Below are 23319 nucleotides of genomic sequence, written 5' to 3'. Positions count from 1 at the left end.
GGTGTATGTTTCGCCTCATTCGCCTGACAGCGGAGGGACATCGGTTAATACCACCACGTACGGAGAAACCTCAGGTGGTAACTGGGGGTAAAATAATGATTGTCGATTTCCATTTTTGGAAAAATTCATGTTGGACTTTTGAGGCGCCGGCCCCCCCTCCGGCTGCTGCTTACTGATGGATTTTTGGAGTATGGGTGGGTCTAGAGTGGGAAGAGTAACTTTATCCGGGTGCACCCTGGGACGGGTGTCAGGGCCGGGACCAATGTTGTTAGGGGTGCGTCTACACATATTCATTGATACCGATCCTTGTGCCTGGACGTCAGATCGAGACTCTTCATTAGGACTAGGGCCCTGGACCACCTGATCAATGTTACCTGCAGCCAATGTCGCAGTGTTATTCCCAGTGCGTATGGGCAGCTGTTCACCCCCATGACTCTTATTGTTAATCAATGAGACTACTTTATCAATTCTACTGATCAAGATTTTAAACTGAGATTTGATAAGCTGTTCCATTTGGGCCTGGAGATCGATTAATAAGTGAGTGGCTCAGACCGGGGGTGCTAAAGTGGAAAAAGGGGTGCCTAAATCATCCTGAGAGGTGTCTAGGGCAGATGTATTAATCTTCAGTGTTTTTTTTTTCGTTTTTGATTTCTTATTTCTGGGGCAGTGCTTAGGGGCCTTTTTAATCACCTTAGGAGCTGTCTCAGTGACCAATTTAGTAGGATAGCTAACATCTGGCACTACCTGTGCGCAAGGGAGCTCAGCAAAGAAGAAAGCTAACAGTGAGTCAGGTGAATAACAAGTGGCTAAAGATATATTCCCAGAAGGCAAAAGGGGGGGTATAGCTGGAGTAAGGGAAAGACGTCTTTCGGTATTCTCAATAGCCGATGCTACGAACCCTATTGTTTTTTGTAACATTTTATCTATAGCAGTTAAACTCGGGACTGGGGATTTTAGGGCTGCTTTTTGTCGTGTCAGAGGGCGAGAGGTTGGAGGATTTGTTTTGCCCATGATGCAACACGTACGATGCTTAAACGTTTAGGATAGTACTATCCCAGTACTTCACAATTTGCAAAGGGTAGTGGTCTTTAAGAAGTTAACAATAACACCATTAAAAACACTGTCACGCTGAATCATATAAAATAATCACTTTAAAGCCTAACTTTGACTGAACAACGTATTAAAGATTGCCAGAAAACAGTCCAAGTCCGAATGCGGTATATCCCGCTTAGAGGTGTGGTAAATATTTCATTACCGGTACTATTTTTTATGCGGTAAAGTCTAGTAAGAATAACTCAGTAAATATAAGAGGCAGAATCCGTGGTATTAGAGGTTCTAAAAGGCTTTATTCCTCTACAAAGGAAATACAATTCGAATTGCAGGCTTCACACTCCATCACCATGAGGGTTCAGGAAGGAAGGCAATACATTATTGACAGGCAATCACTTTTATAAGAAATGCATTGTAGTGAAACAGATGCAGGAGGCGTAACAGTTGATAAGAGAGATAAAATATTCATACGTAACCAAAAAGGCGGACATATAGGCGTAACTTAGAAAACGTCATTATACATGATGTCACAAGTGGGTGGATCCATAAGAGAATCCTGCAATATCAGCAGAAATATTCGGCAGAGATGCGTGCGCAGCCGCATGACGTGTGATTGACGTGCAACTAGAGGGTGAAGGGGACTTGACATTTAGCTCTACATGTGGAGACAGAAGTCTGAGGGGTCATGTCAACCTAATCCCAAATCATATCTAATATCTTATGTTTAAAGAACTGTATTATCCAAAAGGAAAGGTCTCTAGGACGGAATCTATTCTATACTGACTGTTAGTGCGTGTACAAGCGTCTAAGTGTCTACATGAGATGCGAGGGGGCAGGAATCTTCCATGGTAACAGGGGCTATGAATTACTTGCATGAGGACAGTGAGGCCTGGCCCTTTGCACGGTAGCTGGAAGAATGTTTACCTAAACTACTAGACAGGAATGCATCGGATGAGGAGCGGAGCAGATAATCTTGAAGGTGAAATACAGTTTTTGGCAGGCAACAGGCTGGATCAGGCACCGTTAGCCGTGCAGGGAGTAGGACAAAGTTCATGGATACAGATGCAGGCTCGGACTGGAGCTTTCAGAGGCAGAAGGCAGGAAAAGGCTTGATGACAGAATGCAGGGCCTACTCGCCTGAATCTGTAAAATGTGGAAAGTGAACCACATAAAGTCGGTGGCCTTTCATACTTAGGAATGGAATATCTGACCCATTCATGGTGGATCTGAAAGAGGACATGTTGACGGTGGACGCACATGTATTTGCGTCTTCATAACTGGAACTGGAGGGAACATACATGTACTTATAGCATGCACATGGAGCCGTTGGGGTCTACGATAGGGGACATAACTGATCACAAAATTCATATTTCCTCATTCCCTCCTTGTCCCCTACGGACCCTCAGGAGATATCGATCTTCATCAATCCATCGATCTGTTCATATAGCATCATTTGTTCTTCTTTCTTCTTCCGGGATCTCGAACGAAAGCTTGGATGCGGGATACACGATGTGGCACACAGACCACAAATCGCTGGCCCACATTGTAGACATAAGCAGCAACTGAATAGTATGAGAAAGCCAATACCTAGGAAGGATAGGATCCTCCATCCCCAGGCTGACAACACGCTCCAGAACCAACCGGACCAAGTCCAGGTGCCTGGACTCTGGTGTATCTGGCTTATAATCTTATGAAGGCGAGTTATGGCTTTATATACTGACGGCGAATTTTCTGGTATGAAAACACAGCAACTTGATCCGATGACCCTACAAGCTCCGCCCCTATCGGCCAGGATGACGTCAAGGACAAGACGATTTTGAAGCACAACAATCCGCATAGCAGACTGCTCTTCTGTTAAATTGCCTAAGGCGGACGTAGTCTCGTTTACTACTGCTTCAAGGGTTCTAGTTAATCTACGTATCAGTTTACTATTAGTGACTGTTCCTATATAAGGAAAGAAACCTTTATTGAAATCTGTATATTGTTCCCATGCCGTTTCAGTGTAATCGACGATCGAGAGATCTCTCTGCTGTCTATTGTGTATTAAATGGGTATTTCTGTGGTAATCAGGAGGAGCTAGGAAAACTGGTGGCAGAAGGAATGCTATGTAACAGGTACCATCCCAATCTAGAGGTAGACGTATATATGCGGTCTGGCCACATATGAAGTAGGAATGACGGGAAGCTCTAAATGTAGATTTGCCTTGATCACTGAATTTCATTACAGTGGTGCATTTACTATGGCCCACGTGTATGGAACCATTCTTTCTTACACATAATTCCCCTTTAACTGGGAATACTGACATAGCGGGCAAGATTGGTGTGGCTTCGGATTCAACATTCAGGATCATGAGGTTAAGTGTAAAATTACCTAATCCATATACTTCATTTTCTAGATCAGTTCCTGTTCTTTTGGGAAGTCCCTCCTTGTTAGGATAGCAGACTTTAAGCAAAACCAGGTTCAGGTTTCCCAATACCCAGTTGTCTTGATAAACTACGGAATTTGAATCTAGGGAATTAATCAAACTAAACCATGCTCCACAGGAGCCATTGTGTGTGAACGGATACGGAAAGAGGGGCAAAACTCCCTTATAGTTCTGATAGGGAGGGAGTCGGCCACATATCCAACAATTGGTAGCATTGCTGGTTTGATGGGAATGATGTAACATACTAATAAATGTGTTGTTGCGCAGCGCAAATCTATAGGACAACTCATGTGGAGGTAATTCACTAAAAGAATGTTCAGCAGTAACATTGTAAGCACGTTTAGAAATAGGGTAATACATATGCAACAATATACTAGAAATGATGATCAGAAGACTTAGAAAAAACAAAATTAATAATGTTACTGTGCAGTGACTACGAAGTGATTTACAATACGCATGCTTTTTAAGCTGCATCTGTTGATTTCTTTCTCTATTCCGGTCTAGAGGATACATGTCAGAGACAAATTCAACCGATTCACCTTGGAGAGGACTTAAACAATCAAATTGTCTGACTTACTAGACCTTAATTTTAGTTTATAAAGTTCAGTTTTCATGGGTTCAACCAAGGGGAGCTTTGAATCAGTCTGTGAAGGGATACAAGGCTGATTGTTCACATCGGTCGGTAGTCCATAAAATTTCTTGATATGACTCGAGTGCAACCACCCTTTACGTCCCTCGATCTTCACGGCTGTCCTTGTTACTAGTAGAACAAGTTTTGGCGATTTCCACCTAGGCTCCAGTTGGGTCTTCCGGTCGAAATTCCGTACTAGGACCAGATCACCTGGAACCACGTCATGGGGCTTCACCTCAGTGTTATCGGGAAAAGCTGCAGCTACCTGTGAACGACAAGATTGTAGTGCAGACATCAAGGAAGCCAGGTAATCTGTCAGCATATTACAGTCAACATCAGTGATTTTGCGAGGTATAGGCGTCCCCCACATATTTGGTGGTCTACCGAAGATCACCTCGTACGGGGATAGCCCTGTTCGAGAATGTGCTACCATTCTCATGTAAAAGAGTGCAACTGGTAAGGCTACTATCCAATCGACACCTTTTTCTCTACATATTTTGGACAATCTAATTTTCAGAGTTTGATTATGACGTTCCACGAGACCTGCTGCCTCGGGATGTCGGACACAGTGGAATTTCCATTGGTAGCCTAACAAAAGTGAAACGTGTTTCATTAGTTCGGATGAGAATGGCTGGCCATTATCTGAGTAGACAACACGTGGCAAACCATACCGTGGGAAGAATTCTCGAACTAACTGTTTGGCAGTAGTCGGGGCAGTGTAATCTGAAACCGGGTAGGCTTCTGTCCAACGGGAAAGAGCACAGACAACTACGAGAACATATTTGAATCCTCGACATCGTTCCATCTGGATATAATCCATCTGGAGGACTTCAAAAGCATGATCGGGAGGTTGAAATCCACCCTGCTCTACGGGGATGCTTTTACCTGGATTAAACTGACAACATATCATACAGGTACGTACTTTCTGTTTGGCTGCTGCTCGCAAGTGTTTGTTGAACCAAATGTGTTGAATACTGTCTAGCATAGCTTTTTCTCCTAGGTGCGCTGGACTATGTATTGTGTTAATGATGACTTGAACCATGGAGTCGGGAAGAAACCATATAGATTTTTCCTTCGTCATCCATCCTTGATCCGTTTGGATCCCTCCTAATTCAGTCCATTTCTTTATTTCTTCTGGTGTAGCATGTGTCTGTATGTCAATTATATCAAGGACGGGATCCTTAACTGTCATGCAATGTGTTGGTGTCAGAACTATTGTCTTTGTCGCGTCAGTTGTATGAGTCTGGTTCTGAGCAGTCTGTTTAGCTGTTCTGTCAGCTAGGTCATTACCCTGAGAAATGATATCGGTAACTTTTGTATGAGCTTTGCATTTCATAATCGATATTGCAGTAGGTAGATGAATCGCATCTAATAGGGCTTGAATGAGGGGTCCGTGTTGGATGTGGGCACCATGAGAAGTTAAATAACCTCTCTCTCGCCACAGTACGCCGAAGTCATGGACGACTCCGAATGCATAACGTGAATCTGTGTATATGTTGACTTTCTTATTTTTAGCTTGAATACAGGCTTGTGTCAGAGCGATGAGCTCTGCTGCTTGAGCTGACAAAGTGTTAATACAATTTGTTTCAATGACTTCAGTGTCTGTTGTGACTGCGTAAGCGGCCACTAACTCTCCTGTACTTGTTCTCATACATGAACCGTCTACATACAATGTCAAGTCTGGATCTGATAAAGGGATATCTGTCAAGTCTTGTCTGGGTTTTGTCGTGATAGTAATGACTTCAATACAATCATGTGCTAATGGATCTGTTCCATTTACTGGCAAAAGCGTGGCAGGATTTAACGTATTACAACGTCTGATTTCTATGTGTGGTTGAAACAATGTTAATTCATAACCGGTGAGTCTCGCTATAGTCAAGTGTTGTGTTTGTGTGCGGTTCAAGAGAACCTCTACTGCGTGTGGTACTTGTACTGTCAATTGATGTCCTAACACTATGGCATCGCTTTGTCTGATTGCTAAAGCTGTTGCTGCCACTGATTTCAGGCACGCAGGAAGAGCCTGAGCTACTGGATCTAATGTACTAGAGAAATAAGCACATGGTTTGTGTGATCCTGCTTGTTCCTGAGTGAGTACTGACAAGGCAGTACCTTCGCGTTCTGTAACAAATAGTGTAAACAGTTTATTGTAACATGGTGTTGCTAAAACAGGTGCTTGGCATAAAGCTTTCTTTAAGCTTTCAAAAGCATGTGTATGTTCTTGAGTCCAAGGGAGGACAGTCGATGTGGCGGCCTCCTGTGTTGTCAACTGGATGAGTGGTTTTGCTAGAAATGCATATTGAGGGATCCACTGCCTACAGTATGAAGTGAGGCCTATAAAAGCCCGCACCCCCTTTTGTGTCTTGGGTGGTGGCATGTTAGCAATTAACTGGATGCGGTCGGGTGTAAGCTGTCTTCCCTCCTTGGACAGCGAGTGCCCAAGGTAGACAACTCGCGGGACACAGAATTGCAGCTTAGAAGGGGACACCTTGTGCCCCTTGTCGGCCAGAAATTTTAAAACCGTCAGTGACGCTGTTTCACATTCAGGTTCGCTTCGGGCGGTGATCAACAGATCATCGACATATTGAAGCAAGGCAGTGTTAACTGGCATGTGGATACTGTCAAGTTCTCGTTTTAGTGCTTGGCTATAGATGCTGGGGCTTTCTGTAAATCCTTGAGGTGCGCGTGTGAATTTAAAACTTCGTCCATTTAAACTGAATCCGAACAGATATTGACTTTCCGGATCTATTGGGACGCTAAAGAAAGCATTCTTGAGATCAATTACAGTGAAGAACGTTGCTTCTGAATCAATAGCAGTTAGTAGTGAAGAGATATCTGGGACTACAGGATATTGTGGTACAATACATTTATTTAATTCGCGCAGGTCAATAACTAATCGATATACTGGTGGTGCTTTTGGATCCGTTCTTTTAAGAATCGGAATTATCGGGAAATTGCATATATTGGAGTCGGTTTCTACAACCACTCCTTGTGCAATGAGTTCGTCAATGATTTGCAGCAAAGCCGCAACAGCATCTGGTGGTAACCTATATTGTCGCATTCGTGGTAGTACTACTCCTGTTTTTAGTGTGACTCGATATGGTGTAATGTTCATGCAGCCAACATCAGTGGGGCCTTGTGCCCATAAATGTGTAGGTAAACTCTGCAGCCGGTGATCCATGTCTCTGGACACGTAGTGACCTTTAAAATCACGTAAAAATAATCGTACTCCTTCCGGAGAACAACATATTATAGCTCCTAGAGCTTTCAATGTTTTTATACCTAACAAGTTTTCTGGGCATGATTTAGTAAGCAATAAATCTGTAGTACGTGTCAATGGACCAACTGTAAGTGGAAGAGGCTGTGTTACATCATTAATGATAGGCTTTCCTGAGAATCCAAGGGAAATATTCTGTGAGCCTGAGAGGGGTGCCCCTGGAACTTCACTGCGTCGTATAGTTGTTCTGCTTGCCCCTGTATCAAGTAAAAACTTTCTGTCTTCCCCTAATAGTTCACTATGTACATAAGGTCCCTCTTGATCTACAGGAACCTCAATAAGGGGTAAGCCAACTTCCCTCTCTAGGCTATTTCATGTGTATCGCTGATAATCGGGATAATCTGCTTGTGCATACTGGTAAATCTGTTGCGTTGTTGCTTGTGTTGCAGCAATAGGCTGCGCTTGTGGTGGTGCTATGGTCTGTTGTGGAGGTGCCTGTTGCGGAGCTAGTTGTTGCGGAGCTGACCTAGGTTGTACATGCTGAGGAATTTGTTGTTGATTCTGATCCTGTCTAGGTGGACGTGGTCTTTCCTGTGTTCTACCTGTGGCAATATTATGTTTCAGTACTGGACAATCGTGTATATAATGACCTTGTTGTTTACAATAGTTACATGTCCCTTTCACCGGACCTGTGGCATCACCCTTGTGATGACCATCAGCTGGAACTGACTGAGCAACAAGCATTTTCATTTTTGTATCTTTCATACGTCTTTGTTCATGTTCTTGTTCTTCTCTAATTCTATTGTGGTGATATTGTAACATCTGTAACATCTGTGACGGGGTATTACCTTGCCAGGTACTCTCGAATTTCAATACTCTATTCTTGACTTGCGGCAGAGAATTTTCAACTAATTTTGTCACAAACAGATGTGGATATGACTCGCTACTTGCTTTTATGCCGCTATTAATACCAAAACATTTTTCAAATCGGGAATAGAAATCACTAGTGTCTTCATCTTGCTTTTGTTTACAGGCTGAGATTGCACCCCAGTCCTCCTTTTTCGTAGTTAATAAACGTGGCAGTACCTGCACTAGTAATCCTGGTAATGCTGTAGTCCTTTCCCCAAGCCCTGCTCCTGCAGCTCGGGCCTTTTCTTCGTTTTCTAATGCTGTCCAATCTATCTTTTGGTCTCCCACCTCCCATTCCTTTTCTTTGAGTTTCTCGTAAACACCGGCAGGCATTAACACTTTCAATATTTTCATAATGTTGGGGTAGGTATACTCTCCCATGAGTAACATGTCTTTTATCTCACGGTGGAAACCTGCTGGATCCTTGTCATGGCTGGGTACTACTTTCTTCATTTCTAGTAATTCAATTTTAGTTATAGGCGTGTACACAAACACGCGTGTAAAGTTATTACCTTCACCTCTGATTGGGTGTACTTCGCGTAACGGATTCTGTCTATCTATGTGATACATTTTTCTTCCCATAGCGGGAATTGGAATGTGTTCTGGGCATACGAAAATTATATACTGGTTTCGAAATTCTAGAATTTCTTTAATCAAATCAGTACCTGAACCTCTCCATTTATTCGTGAGTAATTCTGTCAATATGTCAGGTAAGGGTCCTGGATCGGAGTGTTGGCTTTTATATAATATAAGGAGGTGTTGAATCATGTATATACTAGCTAAACGCTGTTCGTTGGGGGCAAGATTCAGAAACGTGTGTGCTAGTGCATCATCACTGTATTTGCTGGGACTGTCGGCCCATTGTACTGCTGACCTGGCTAATTCTTGTTCATCCATGGAATCGAGCATATGGTACCCCCTTCGATCTCGGAGTAATTTATCAGCGGCTTGGAATAGGTGTTCAGGGGACCTTGTATTTAACATAGGGGTTTGAAAATGTCGGTTACATTCTGGACGTATCGGACATATCGGATCATTGAAGCCTCTAGTATTATTATTATGGGGTCTTCCTCTACCTACGTAAGCTATCGTTTCTATTTGTTCTGATTCTTGCTCCTCCTCTCCCTCTGATTCAATTCTGTCTGCTTCTCGTCTTTCTTTATGTATTCGTTCTACTTCCTTGCGGATCTTTCGATACATGGCGATTATACACGCCTGTTTATCATGTTTCTCTTCTGATATGTTCTGACCCCATTTGGCAAGTTTTTGCATGGTATCATGATCTGCCCCAGGCCTGTCTTGGTTCCTGATCACGCAGTTTATGAAAAAACGTAGTAGTTGTCTTTGGACATCCACTTTCTGGTATTCCATAGCTTCGTTAATACTTTCTGGACCTCGCCCTGTTTGGACAAAGTGATATATATTGTCTAGGTGTTCAACCATTCCTGGTATCGTCATTACATATAATGTAGCTCGTCGTATACGTAGTGATGATATTAGCAATCTGTCCTGTTTACCTGGCACTGGATCGTATCTACAATCCACAAGGTGTTCTTTAAACATGTCGGATGTCGCTAGTTGGGGTGTACGTTGGAGTGCTAAATCTCTAAGGGTCTGTTTATTTCGCGGCGGCGTGGCAAACATGTCTGTCGTACCTCCTGTAGCACCGTCTGAGGTGCTAGGCACGAAAGGATTCGTTGGACGTAAGATAGAAATTGTGGATGCGGGAAAAACAGTAGAAACGGACGGACCTGTGGGAATGGGCGTAGGAGTTTGTTGTTGCGGGGATACAGACGGATGCTCTTGGTGTTGTGCACCATCGGCAAGCGGTGTGTGTGGTATGGGATTAGCATACTCGGGAGCTACGTCATCTAAATAGGAGGAAAGGAAAACGTCCTTTGCCGTTTTGGGATGTGTTTTGGGATGTGCTTTTATCGGGAGCAATGGAGGAGTCAAGTCTTTTGGTATTTCCGGGGTAGCCTTAGGTAATCCTTCGGCCAGAAGAGGATACATACCATTCATAAGAGTGTTTCTTTGTCTATCTACTTGTTCTAATTTTACTCGGGTACCTTCCTCAATTAATAGATTTTCTCGGGTTTTATTTGAATTTTCCCTACCTTTCTCTTCCTGTCTGAGCGCTTTTTCTGTACGCCTATATGATTCTTTACGCCATAATTCAATGGCATCTTTCTGTGACTGTCTGGCTTTCTTTTTCCATAATTCTTCTTCTACTCTCATGATGCAATCTGCATCCCAGGTCCCCGCTGCGGGCCATCTTTGACTTTCTGGTAAATCTTTGGTGTAGTCCACCCATAAATCAAGAAATAACAAGGCATCTAAGCCATGTTTATGATACATAAAGTATCCTGGAGTATCCCTAGGTGGAATGGGAACAGCTTCTTCGAGTACCCCTTTTCTAGTTTTGATCTGTCTTAGTTTTGAAAAGAGCGGCATTTTTAGACCGTATTACTTGAACACACTTAATACAATAAACACAATAATGAACAATCATTCACACCACAATATGTAGAACGTATTAAACATTTAACATTTTAACAGTTTAACGAACGATGATAACTAATAGAAAACTAGTTACTGACATAATACTAACACTAAATAATACTTAATTATATGCAAGACATACTAGATATACTGCTAAACAGTACAGATACACTGCTGAAACAGTGCAGACCGGATTTGTGTACCCAAACCCGTCTTGACCGGCACAGACTATGTGCACGTTTAAATGCCTCCCCGGCAATGGTACTCACCGGGTAGCGCGGAACGGAAGGCCTCGGAACTGAACTGAAACTGGACCGGACTGGACTCGACTCGTCTGGACTCGGAACTTCGGAACCTGGTGGGCCTCTGTATACCTCGGATCTTGCTCTCTCAGCTAGGCTCTGGTCGGGATACTTCGCACTTCTCACCGCCTCGTCTGGGTGTTGATCGCAGCCTCAGTCGCCCCCGCTTGGCCGGAGGGAGATACAGGAAATCCTGCGGGTACGCGTTTTTGTCCGTTCAGCTGTGGCAGGAGACCGGGCCTGCAACGCACCTCCGGCGCGTGAGATGAGAAAGTGTCCCTGTTCGGGCGCCAATTTCTGTGGTAAATATTTCATTACCGGTACTATTTTTTATGCGGTAAAGTCTAGTAAGAATAACTCAGTAAATATAAGAGGCAGAATCCGTGGTATTAGAGGTTCTAAAAGGCTTTATTCCTCTACAAAGGAAATACAATTCGAATTGCAGGCTTCACACTCCATCACCATGAGGGTTCAGGAAGGAAGGCAATACATTATTGACAGGCAATCACTTTTATAAGAAATGCATTATAGTGAAACAGATGCAGGAGGCGTAACAGTTGATAAGAGAGATAAAATATTCATACGTAACCAAAAAGGCGGACATATAGGCGTAACTTAGAAAACGTCATTATACATGATGTCACAAGTGGGTGGATCCATAAGAGAATCCTGCAATATCAGCAGAAATATTCGGCAGAGATGCGTGCGCAGCCGCATGACGTGTGATTGACGTGCAACTAGAGGGTGAAGGGGACTTGACATTTAGCTCTACATGTGGAGACAGAAGTCTGAGGGGTCATGTCAACCTAATCCCAAATCATATCTAATATCTTATGTTTAAAGAACTGTATTATCCAAAAGGAAAGGTCTCTAGGACGGAATCTATTCTATACTGACTGTTAGTGCGTGTACAAGCGTCTAAGTGTCTACATGAGATGCGAGGGGGCAGGAATCTTCCATGGTAACAGGGGCTATGAATTACTTGCATGAGGACAGTGAGGCCTGGCCCTTTGCACGGTAGCTGGAAGAATGTTTACCTAAACTACTAGACAGGAATGCATCGGATGAGGAGCGGAGCAGATAATCTTGAAGGTGAAATACAGTTTTTGGCAGGCAACAGGCTGGATCAGGCACCGTTAGCCGTGCAGGGAGTAGGACAAAGTTCATGGATACAGATGCAGGCTCGGACTGGAGCTTTCAGAGGCAGAAGGCAGGAAAAGGCTTGATGACAGAATGCAGGGCCTACTCGCCTGAATCTGTAAAATGTGGAAAGTGAACCACATAAAGTTGGTGGCCTTTCATACTTAGGAATGGAATATCTGACCCATTCATGGTGGATCTGAAAGAGGACATGTTGACGGTGGACGCACATGTATTTGCGTCTTCATAACTGGAACTGGAGGGAACATACATGTACTTATAGCATGCACATGGAGCCGTTGGGGTCTACGATAGGGGACATAACTGATCACAAAATTCATATTTCCTCAGAGGGATGGCCCGGCCCGGCCTTCTTTGGCCCCTGACGGCCACAGACGGCCCGCCCTTTGCCCAAGCTTAGCCTGGCGCACGCCTGCGCGCGTCCCGTGCTGCAGGGCACCGGCTCTGCTTTAATGCAGCCCCGGCGCTGCCTGCTGATGCTGGTGTCAGGCGCCTGGGCTGGGGCTGCTAGGGAATGAAGTCTTCGTTGGCCGTTTCCCTCACGGCTGACGAAAAACAGTCTATGGCGCGCATATACAATAACCAAGCTTCTGCCCAGATATCCAGTTTATACAGCAATTTCAATGTTATAGGGACCCGGGCTAATGCCAACATGTGATCTCACAGTCACAGCCAGAAGATTAAACAACTGACATAACAACTCTGACAAGTGATAACCTGGGTGTAGTTGGAACGCCTGGACAGTGCAGTGGTCCACAGGAGAGTCAAAAAGACTTACCCCTTTTGGAAGTCATTGCAAAAATGGCTGAAAGGGATATGGCCCTGCCCTGCCTCCACCTGTCGCTGACGGGTGCAGGACGGGCCTGCCCTTGACCTGCGCGCGTCCCGCACCGCGGGATGTGAGCGGCGCTAAAGTGGGCTACGGTAACACCTCCCACTCAGCTACGATTGATTTGGGGCCAGCCGTTGCACTCTGGGACTTGAAGTCCCACCAGAGTGGATGAGGGCGTCATTATCAGGGTAAAATGCAGGAGAAATGCGCCCCAAGGACACCATATTGAGATTATATAGATCAACAATTACAATGATTAAAAGTAATAATCAATTCCACCCCATCAAGTGAAATAAAAGGACAAAATATGAACACATATTAAGTCTCATGAGCAAGGAAAGTAGAAAGTAAAAAATGTAAACCAACCACAATTGATGATACTAAAACTGATGAATTAACAACCAAGACCAAGGAGCATGCATGAATTGAGAAATATAGAAAAACATTATTAAGCCATATGCATTTTAAACAATTTTTAGGATAGATAAGAAAAAAAAAGAAAAGAAAGAAGAAGGCAAGAAAAGAAAGAGAAAAGAAGTAGAAGAACATTAACAATAATGCAATAAAAACAGTATCAACTATTTAAATTCCCAATAATTATATAAGATCATAACTGGTAACATTAGATGCAGATTGCCTAGATAAGAAAGAAATGAGTGGTGACCATAACAAATATTTTTTTTAATAATTAAAGGAATAGAGGTAGCATACGCTTGGTCCAATCTGTGATGATGACATAAAAGATTCCACCAACAAGTAAAAGTAATTTTCATGGTGTCTTTCTATCTTGTGGTAATAATCTGTAAAGCAATAGCAACAGTCAAGTCGATAAACTTTCCCACCATAGCCATCAAAAGGAATAGTCATGGACAGTATTTCATTAAGTTCATCCCATATGAGCAACCAAAACTTCTTCACAAATGGGCAAATAAAAACATATGTAAAAAAAACACTTTTAATATGGGAGCAAGACCAACACCTTGCATCTTTAGTGAGTTTAAATCTATGTAGGTCCTCAGGAGTCAGGAACAGTCTATTGTAAAAGTAACATAGTATTTGGGTAGTGCTTTCTGAACGAGAAGCAGTGTGAATCTTGGCCCATATAGAGCCCCAGGTCTGGAAAGAGAACTCATGCTGAGGATCACACTCCCATGAGAGTTCCACCCTGGACTTTGTTCTCAAATCAGGAGAGCGAGACAAAATCTAATCATAAATTCCAGATGCCTTCATTTGAGAGGAGAAATCCAATGTGACAAGGGGAATCCGATTATGTGGGACAGAAATAGAGTTTTGAGAGAGGAGTAGAAGAAAAGGATTTTTAAGGTGTAGATAATGAGTGGCATGGTAAGAAGATATGTTGTATTTTTTCAGTATCTCAGAAAAGTCCATAAGAGATCCATCGGAGAGTATATTTCCAATCCTTATAATTCCTTTGTCAATCCATTCCTTCCAGTAGAGGGCTCTATTACTCAATTTCGAGTGCTTTTATACCAAATAGGAGTTTGAGAAACAATATCAAAACCTGAAATCAAGGAGGTAATTAAGGGTTTATCAATGGCTATAGACTGGATAAGTATAGGTGAGGAAAAAGCTCTGGGGGGGTTGAGGGAAATTAACTGCTTCAGTGAAAGAGAATGGTGTACATTGTGCCTGTTCCGGTTGACCGCAAATTGATAATACTTCATGAGAATCCGCCAAGAGGGAAGTCCAAATGTGTTTTAGTGTAAAGGCAGAATGGTATCGCCTAAGATTGGGAAAGTTAACCCCACCTGTGTCCTTGGGTTGTTGAACACGGGCTAGTGAGTTTCAAGGCTTACGTTTGTTCCACAGGAATTTGATCAAGGAACAGTTAATCATTTTAAAGAAAGAAAGTGGAAGGGTAATCAGTAGCATGGACAAATAGAAATTAGCTATTGGTAGTAACATCATTTTAATTGTTGCTAATCTACCCCACCAGGATAAAAATAGAGGAGACCATCATTCCGTCAACGAAGAAATTTTTGTAATGATTTCATTAAGGTTAATTTTAATAGTTTCCTTGATATTGTTCGAATATAATATGCCTAAACACTTAATGCTTTGTAATTCCAAGTGGACCTCGTATCCTTAAACATATCTGGAAGGCAGTATTTAATAAGGGGCAGGACCTCTGCTTTTTCTATATTAAGCTTATATCCAGAAACTATAAACAGTCATTTAATAATGTAAAGAATTCATGGATGGATGTGTTAGGCTTAGATAAATATAGTAAGATATCACCCACATATGCAGTGAATTTTATGTCCATATTCTTAAATTAGAATCCTGTGAAACTAGAGGATCCACAACGTTTTTCCAAAAAGGGTTCTTAAGATAGAATAAATGAAAGTGGAGATAAAGGGCAACCCTGTCTAGTCCTCTGTGGAGGGAAAAGAAATTGGATTGATTACCGTTGACCCAGATAGAGGGTTCAGAATATAATAGCTGAATATATTGAAGGATGTGAGGACTGAAACCGTGCCATTTCAATGCACCAAAAATGAACTGCCAACTCACCCTATCAAAAGCTTTTCCAGCATTAAGAGTGATAGCAGCTAAGGGAGAGTTTAACTTATAAGCCAAGTAAATGATGTTAAGGAAAGTTCTAGAGTTATCTGCTATAGAGGGCCCTTTCACAAACCCTGACTGATGCACACCAACTAAATCAAGACCAACCTGATTAATAGGAAGTGATAAAAATTTGGCAAAAATCCTACAGTCTGTATTTATTAATGGAATAGGTCTATATTTACCAGATTGAGAAAGATCTTTACTTTTCTTCGGAATCAATCGGAGCATGGCCTGAGTGAAATAACCTTGTGTCCTTCCCAAATTAAGAAAATGAATAATAAGAAGCAACAGCTTAGGAACTAACAGGTGCTTTAAATGGAGAAAAAAATGCATGGAGAAACAGTCAGGCCCAGGAGTATTATCTTTTGGAAGTTTACAAATAGCGTCTAAAATTTCTTGTTCCGAAATTGGAGTGTCAAGAGAGGATAGGTCAGCAGTGTTATCTGGGGACTTGGGGATTGATGACAAAAAATCATCTATCTGCTCAGTTGTGGGGAGAGGACTCGGGGGTGTCTAAATTAGTGTAGTATTTAGTGAAGCACTCTAAGATTTTGGAGTCAGTAATCAAATCGATTTTCTTGACATCGATATTTCTATGTTATGATATTTTGATCCCGATATTCTTATACATCGATATTTTAAACTCAATATGTTGTCTGAATACCATACCACGTATCTCAGTGACATCGAGCAGAAGGGTGGCATCACCAGTGCAATGGTATTTACAAAAGCACACCAGCCTGTGGTCAGGCTCTGCCTCCTCTTGCCCCATTTAGACTTTTGCTCTACATAAGTGGTAATACCCAGTAAGATACTTATAGGACCACGATAGGACATACTGCAGTACAATAATTAGGGTATTCTACACATGGATTAGGAAGAACTTGCTCAAATTACTTCACCTACTAATTTTACACAGGACCGTAGAGAACAGTAGCATTTTTGCACTTTTGTTTAAGAATTTGGTGCTAGAGTTGTACTCCATTTAACCCTAGCTTTCCTGCATTTTTCCAGAACTCTACCTGAGGGTTCTCTGTCATAGGCGCAGCTCCTCCGCTATTGGCGGAGGAGTGTTGATGCACTGCTAAAACGCAGCAGGTAAGAAGAAAAATAAAATGACAATAAAACAATTTTATTTTCATTTTATTTTTACTTCCAGCCCGCCAAATCGGGCTGGAGCCAGGCAGCAGCGTCACACAGCAGGGGGAGTGGTAGTAAGCAGGCACTGAAAGTGCACATGTTGGTTTGTCCGGCCGTGGACTGCTGACCAAACCCACATGCGCACTTGGATATATCCAATATCCAGGCCTTTACCTAGGAGGTATCCTAGTGCTCAGAGGCACAGGCTCCAATATCCTGCTGGATCGCAAAACAGGCCCGTTCCACCCCATCCCAGCGTTTTGTTTATGCTGGGAGAAGCGCTGGGATTGGGTGGCGTTTTGTAGCATGTGCCCATAAGAATTGTAGTGTCGTTGGGATGGGAGCAGTGAAGTAGCGTGGCGCTGGTACTTTTTTGTTGTCATTTTTCTTTTCTGCCCTCCCCCCCAACCCGGATCGACAGCAGATGCCCCTGCTTTGTCATAGCTGGTCTAGATGTATTTCTTGTCTGACATCTCACACATGGGCAACATATCTAAGCACTGACAGATACCTGGTGGCTGAGGATACAAGCAGTTGTAGGCAGGCGGTGCACTACAGAATGCAAAAAGCAAACACAGCACACATTCTTAACTGAATCTATTAACTGAATTATTTGAACTCTAATGTGATAATCAAGGATAAGTGATGCTTTGAACATGCATTTGCACTGACTATTTTATAAGCAGTTTCTGCTCTGTGAAATGCCAACCAAATGCTAAAATCCAGGGTATTTTTTACGCTCTTCAAGCACTGCCCAGGATGTATAAAGGCACATTGCACCAGAGACTGATTTTGGGGCTGTTTGTTACCATTTACCCTGTGGGCTTCCTTGGTTGAAGAGGAAATGTATTATTCTGAATTTGGCGGTATGCTCTTTGCAAACAAACCTCTGTGAGCTCCGGTGCTGAGATAGTGTATTAGAGAAAGAGATAGTCTGTATTTCTTGGGTGAGCAGACCAATAATTTTCTAGCGGTTGATATTAATAAATGGGGTTGAAGGACTCCCTACTAAAGCAGCACAATTTAGTATGGCTTTGGACTGAAAGGAGATGGGCATTAGAGAGCAGAACTCTGCATTTTGCTTTGATTAGGGGAGTGGTTTGTCAGTGAGAAAGGCTCTCTGTCTCTGGGGTGTGCCTCCACAGTGCATTAAGCTTTAGTGCTGGGAATCGTTTATTTGTGAGAGTGTTTGATTATGGAGTGGGCAGGCAAACCACACGGCTCCCGTGTTGGAGATGGCTTATTGGTGAGAGAATGTCCCAGAGGTTTGCAGACACAATGCTTTAGACTTAGGTGCCAGGAATTGTTAATTAGTGAGAGCCTCGTGCTCTGAGGTGGGCAGATACACCCCATCTCCCTCTAGCGCTGAGAATGGCTTTTAGTGAGAGACCTGATCAGCCACGGTCTGTGCAGGTAACAGCAGTGGAGCAGTGGGGCCGGGTAAAGGGGGGATTTTGAGGGACGATGCCAAGGGAAAATTATTTATTTATTTAATTTTACCCCTGCATCGTCCCTCGAAATCTGCACTTACCCGGCCCCATCGCACCACCGCTGTTACCTGCATGGAGCGCGACTGCGCCTGAGGTATGCAGACACAACACATTATGGGGCAGATTTACAACTTCTGGCGCATCTCTGCAAATCAGCAGGGATGCGCCAGAACAGATGCGTCACTTAATCCCCCCCTTGCGCCACCACGGATGCGTCGCATTACAATGCGGCGCACCATGGTGCAAGGAGGGGAAGATGCGTGACGCATCTTGTGGTGTACGGGCGGCGCATTGCTGGAGTCGCAAGTGTGACGCAACTCCTGTAATGCACAGGGGCTGCCCATACTTCATGTGGTGCGTCACTCCTTATGCCTGCTTCAAGCAAGTGTAAGGATTTGACGCAGCAGCGTCGTAAAACTGACTCAGTGACATCTTGTAGATTTCACTGAATCAGTTTTACGGGGCTTTCCTATGAGGGAACACCCACCCTGCGACAGAACGCCCACATGAAACCTGACGCAGGTTTCATGTGGTGCAGGGCTTTACAACGTGACGCATCTGCCTAGATGTGTCACGTTGTAAATAAGTCACAACGTGGCGCATGGTTTACGCCGCCGCTGCGTCACAAAAGTGACGCAACGGCATTATAAAAGTGTCGCAATGGGCTTGTAAATCTGCCCCTATGTCTTTGGTGCTGAAGGTGATGTGTTAGTGTCCGAATGCACCAGCTCATTAGCTGTGCTGACACGCTGCATTGGGCTTGGGTGCTGGGAATGCTTTATGGTGAGGGAGTCCCTGAGTTGCACAGAGACATCCCATTTGGCTCTTATGCTGGGGATGGTTAATTAATGTCAGGATATGCTGCCCCTGAGGTGGACAGACTGCATTAGGCCCGGCTGCAAGGACTGTGTGTTTGTGACCCCCCTCATTTCACCCCGTTTGGGGTGTGCAGACACGCCTCATTAAGCTGTGACGCTGAGGATGTTTTATTAGCAACAGCCGCTCCCTGTCTCTCTGCATTAGACTGGAACGGTTGACTAGTGAGAGAACACCACTGTCGCCCGAAATGAGTAGACAAACTGCACTATTTTTGACTGAGTAGGGCACCCTAACTCTCAAGGGATTCCAAAACAGTGTATTAGATCCTGCTGGTGGATATGTTTTTCAGTGAGAGAACTATTGTGTATCTAAGGTGCATTGTTTTTGAGTGAAGGCACGTACTGGATCTGAGGTGTGCAAACACTGTACATTAGACTGTGCTGCTGGGTATGCTTTTGGATGAGAGGTACACACTGGATATAAGGTGCAATGTTTTTGAGTAAAGGCCCATCCTGGATCTGAGGTGTTCTGAACAATGGGGGCTCAGTCCATGAAGTTTAGGACCGCAGGTTGGTCTATTAGGGAAACCAATGATCCCCCCTCATTTGTCGAAGTGCTGCAAGTGCTTTTACTGGAGCCCCTGTGACATTACCCCCCTTTCAAACTGTGTCTTGGGTCTGGTGTAACACTTTTGGTGACCAGCTTCTATTCCCGTCTTCTCACACCAGTGTATCTTTAAATGACCCATGCATGGTTGACCCCGCAAATCTCAGTACCCCGCCTTCTGGTGCCTCTTTACCCTTCCCTAACAAACCATGGTGCTTGCATTGGTATTCACAGACCAAGCCCCAGTGCAATGAAAGGGAAACGCCAAGGACCACCCGGATGCAACCAGCATGGGTTACACCCGGCATAAGCACTCCTCCTCTGTGTGGTGAGAGTCAAAGGGGCGCAAACTGAGTGACTGTAGGGAGGGTCAGGAAATATTGGGTAGGAGGGTACTGATAGAATGCAGAAGCAGGATAGGACATTGAAAGAAGCAGATTGGAGAGCGGATGGAGGCAGTAAATTAGGACACAATTTGGACTGCTGTGGGGGGCATGCATGGCACTGCAGCAGTAGGCAGGTTCACCCACTGTATAGTGTGCTCGGGTGGAGCAGGCGGCTCTAAATGACAGACACTACCCTACTGCAGCGAGGAGCAAAATCTAGACTCATGGGACAATAAGGGAAACATTGGCGCTGCAAGAGACTGTCATTATACTGCAGAAGTAAAAGTTAGAGAGAGAGGAAAAAGAGCAGTGCAGCATCGCCTGCGGGTGAAAGGAAAATCAATATCAGTTGAAGTGGTTGACACCAGCGGGTCATGTGATACTTTGGGAAATAGAAGAGTTAGACTGTGCAAATCTGTCTGTGCATCCCTGTCTGTGTCTCCCGGGCATCAGAGGGAAGCTTAGAAATACCACTGCAGCCCATACATGGAAAGCAAGGAGAACTCCTCCTTCTTGTGCTCTGTGCTCAGCTAATCCGCTCTGAGGCTTTGTAAATTGAGCCTTATTATGCCATCAGCGGAGAGTGGGGTCAGGGTCTTGGCATCAGCTCTCCTTGTGTATTTTTTTTTTTTTTTTTTTTAAATGAAAGCCTATATGTTTGACCAAAAATGATGCCGTCAGTGGAGGGCGCAGCTGGGGTTTCGGCATTGGCTCTCCCTAGTATTTATTGTTAATTCATTTTAAAAAAGTGAAGCACAACATGAACACTTACCAACACGGCGCTCAAAGTAAACAAGAGAGCTTTGCAGCAATGCACACAGATGAAATGGAGTGTAAACATTGTGCACAAAGTAAACAAAACATGAACAGATCACTACAATCCACAAGCAGAGGCAAACAAAAACTAGAAATTATTGAGAACGGTGGGGTCTGGTAGCTCCCTGTGCTGAATTGGCCAGAGTGCTGGAATTGGCCTAATGCAGGAGACCCATAGGGATGTGGCGTAACAAACAGAGCTGCCTGCTTTGGGCCTGGGGGGCGAGGTTCGAGCCCCAGTGTGGGCTCTACAAAAAACTTGCTGATGGTAACAAATATATTTAAACTCATAACAAATATAATTAAACAATGGTTTAACACGTACAGTTATAGGATCAGGTGAATAACCATGGGGGATCAATAAAAAACTAGCGGGAAGGGGGAAGTGCAGGGAACAGTTGCCCTCTGAGCAAGTCTGATGAGATTCAAATGCTATGTATGTTTGTTAGCTCAAAAACCAACGCAGAAGGGGGAAGTGCATGGAACGGGCGTCCTCGGAACGCATCTGTAGTTCAGGAAACAAAGAAATACAAATGTAATATGTGTGTTAGTTAGAAAGCGAAAAAGTGAACAAAAAAAGGTACTTAAATAAAATGAAGAGGAAGAGCACAAGTAACAGGGGCAGTCCTCATGGGAGGTTACAAAAGGCCAAAAGGAGGGACTTCTAAGTGTATTCGCTAATAAAAAGCTGGCATTTACAAAGGATAGTAAGAGTAACCAATGAAAAAGGTGGGTGGTTTTTGAAGCCCATATTCTAGATACAGCATGTCTCAAAGAGACAGCGCATGTGCTGCTTTGGCAAGACCTAAAAATATTTGGCTTAAAGCCAACCAACTCACCATCTTCTGTGGTGCACTGCACCCTTCCCTCCAATAGCGCCGAAAACCAATGTTGCTCTGACAGGCTCTCATAGAGGCCTGTCATAGAAGCCTTCAATTTCTTTATGACATAACACATTTTTAGACCACTCTTGCTATGCCATTGCAGTGAATAACCGGATTCAGAATCTGGTGTCATGCTAATGTGCGAGTCATAATTAATAATAATAATAAAAATAATAATTAGAACACTGGAATGTTGAGCCACACTACATACAATTAGCTGAGTCTGGGTGTAATTTCAATACCCCATCATAATTGGTGTCATTTTGGGACTTCTGCTTTATGCTTCTTATTAAGTTTTAAAAAGTCACACATTTCCACCACATAGCTAAGTGGCATAATTATAGTGTGGGAGTTAGGCAACAACACGGTCTACCAGAATGCAAGGAGCTGTACTTCATCACATTCGTGATTGTTTGTGAAATGTGTACTTGCATCAAAAATAGACATGGGGAATGTATTTTCTCCTAAAATATAGATCTAAATACCAGATGTACATCTTGCTTAATTATGCACAATTTTCCCAAAATTTAATCTAATCCAATAACGCAAAAACAAATTAGGCAAAATTCACACACCCGTAAAAAACTGTTAGAGATGTCCAGCTCCAAAATCCCAATTCTTTCTTTGATATTTGTCCCTTTCTAATTTAGAACTCTCTACTCTCAGCTGTTGGGATGTTCCAATAGCACAATTGTCCTTTTGCTTGACCATACTTGTTAATCAAGCTCTCTCCTTTGATAATGCCCTTCGCCTGTGGCTCAGGCCTACAACATGTGTTCAGGTAGAAGCACAATTTAACATGGAGAACCAAGCCAGAGCCAAGTGGCGGGTTTTACTATGCTCTAAGAGCTGGTTCACAAGCTAAGCCCTGAAAATGTTTAGCACGTGAACTGTACAACAAAGACCATATATAAATATGATAGACTCTTCAAAATTAGAAAACTGTGTTTAACTTGCAGAAATGTTTAAACTTAGTACGTAAGAATACATCTCTGCTTTAAGAGGATCATTTATTAGAACTGACAGTTTTAAACATGAACTAAAAAGTAATTATTTCACTCCAATCGCCTGCCATGACAGCAATGCGATTAGTGAATTAAGAGGCAAGTCAGTTGTCATGTGTACTCTGCAGGTGGCCTAGACTTTTACATGGAGCAACATTAAAATCTATTTAAATCAGACACAGCAGAGGTGCTTGTATAGCACACACCCTGAACTCACGTTTTTCAAAGACCTTTCAACTGCGATCACGAAAAAGGAAGCAGGGCGAAATAAACAATTAGTCTAGGATCACACAATTTGATCAAGACCTGAAAAATTCTAGGTTTTCTGATTTCACATTGTACCATTCAGCCAGTAGGAGGGCATCTATTTACATCTCCTGTTTTACAACGAAGGTTAATATTTTTTTTTTTAATTTTATTCATGGCACCATAGGTTAGAACATGGGTAGCAGACACAAGACACATTAAAGCTCAGCTCATTTTGCACTCGAGGGTCCAAGAGGACTGTTAGAACTGGGGGTCTCTAGTTGGCAGAGGTAGGTACCTTTGACCAAATAGG

Source organism: Triturus cristatus, chromosome 4_2 (genome assembly GCF_964204655.1).
Source record: "Triturus cristatus chromosome 4_2, aTriCri1.1, whole genome shotgun sequence".
Lineage (NCBI taxonomy): Eukaryota > Metazoa > Chordata > Amphibia > Caudata > Salamandridae > Triturus > Triturus cristatus.
Note: the sequence above shows the minus strand (reverse complement) of the source record.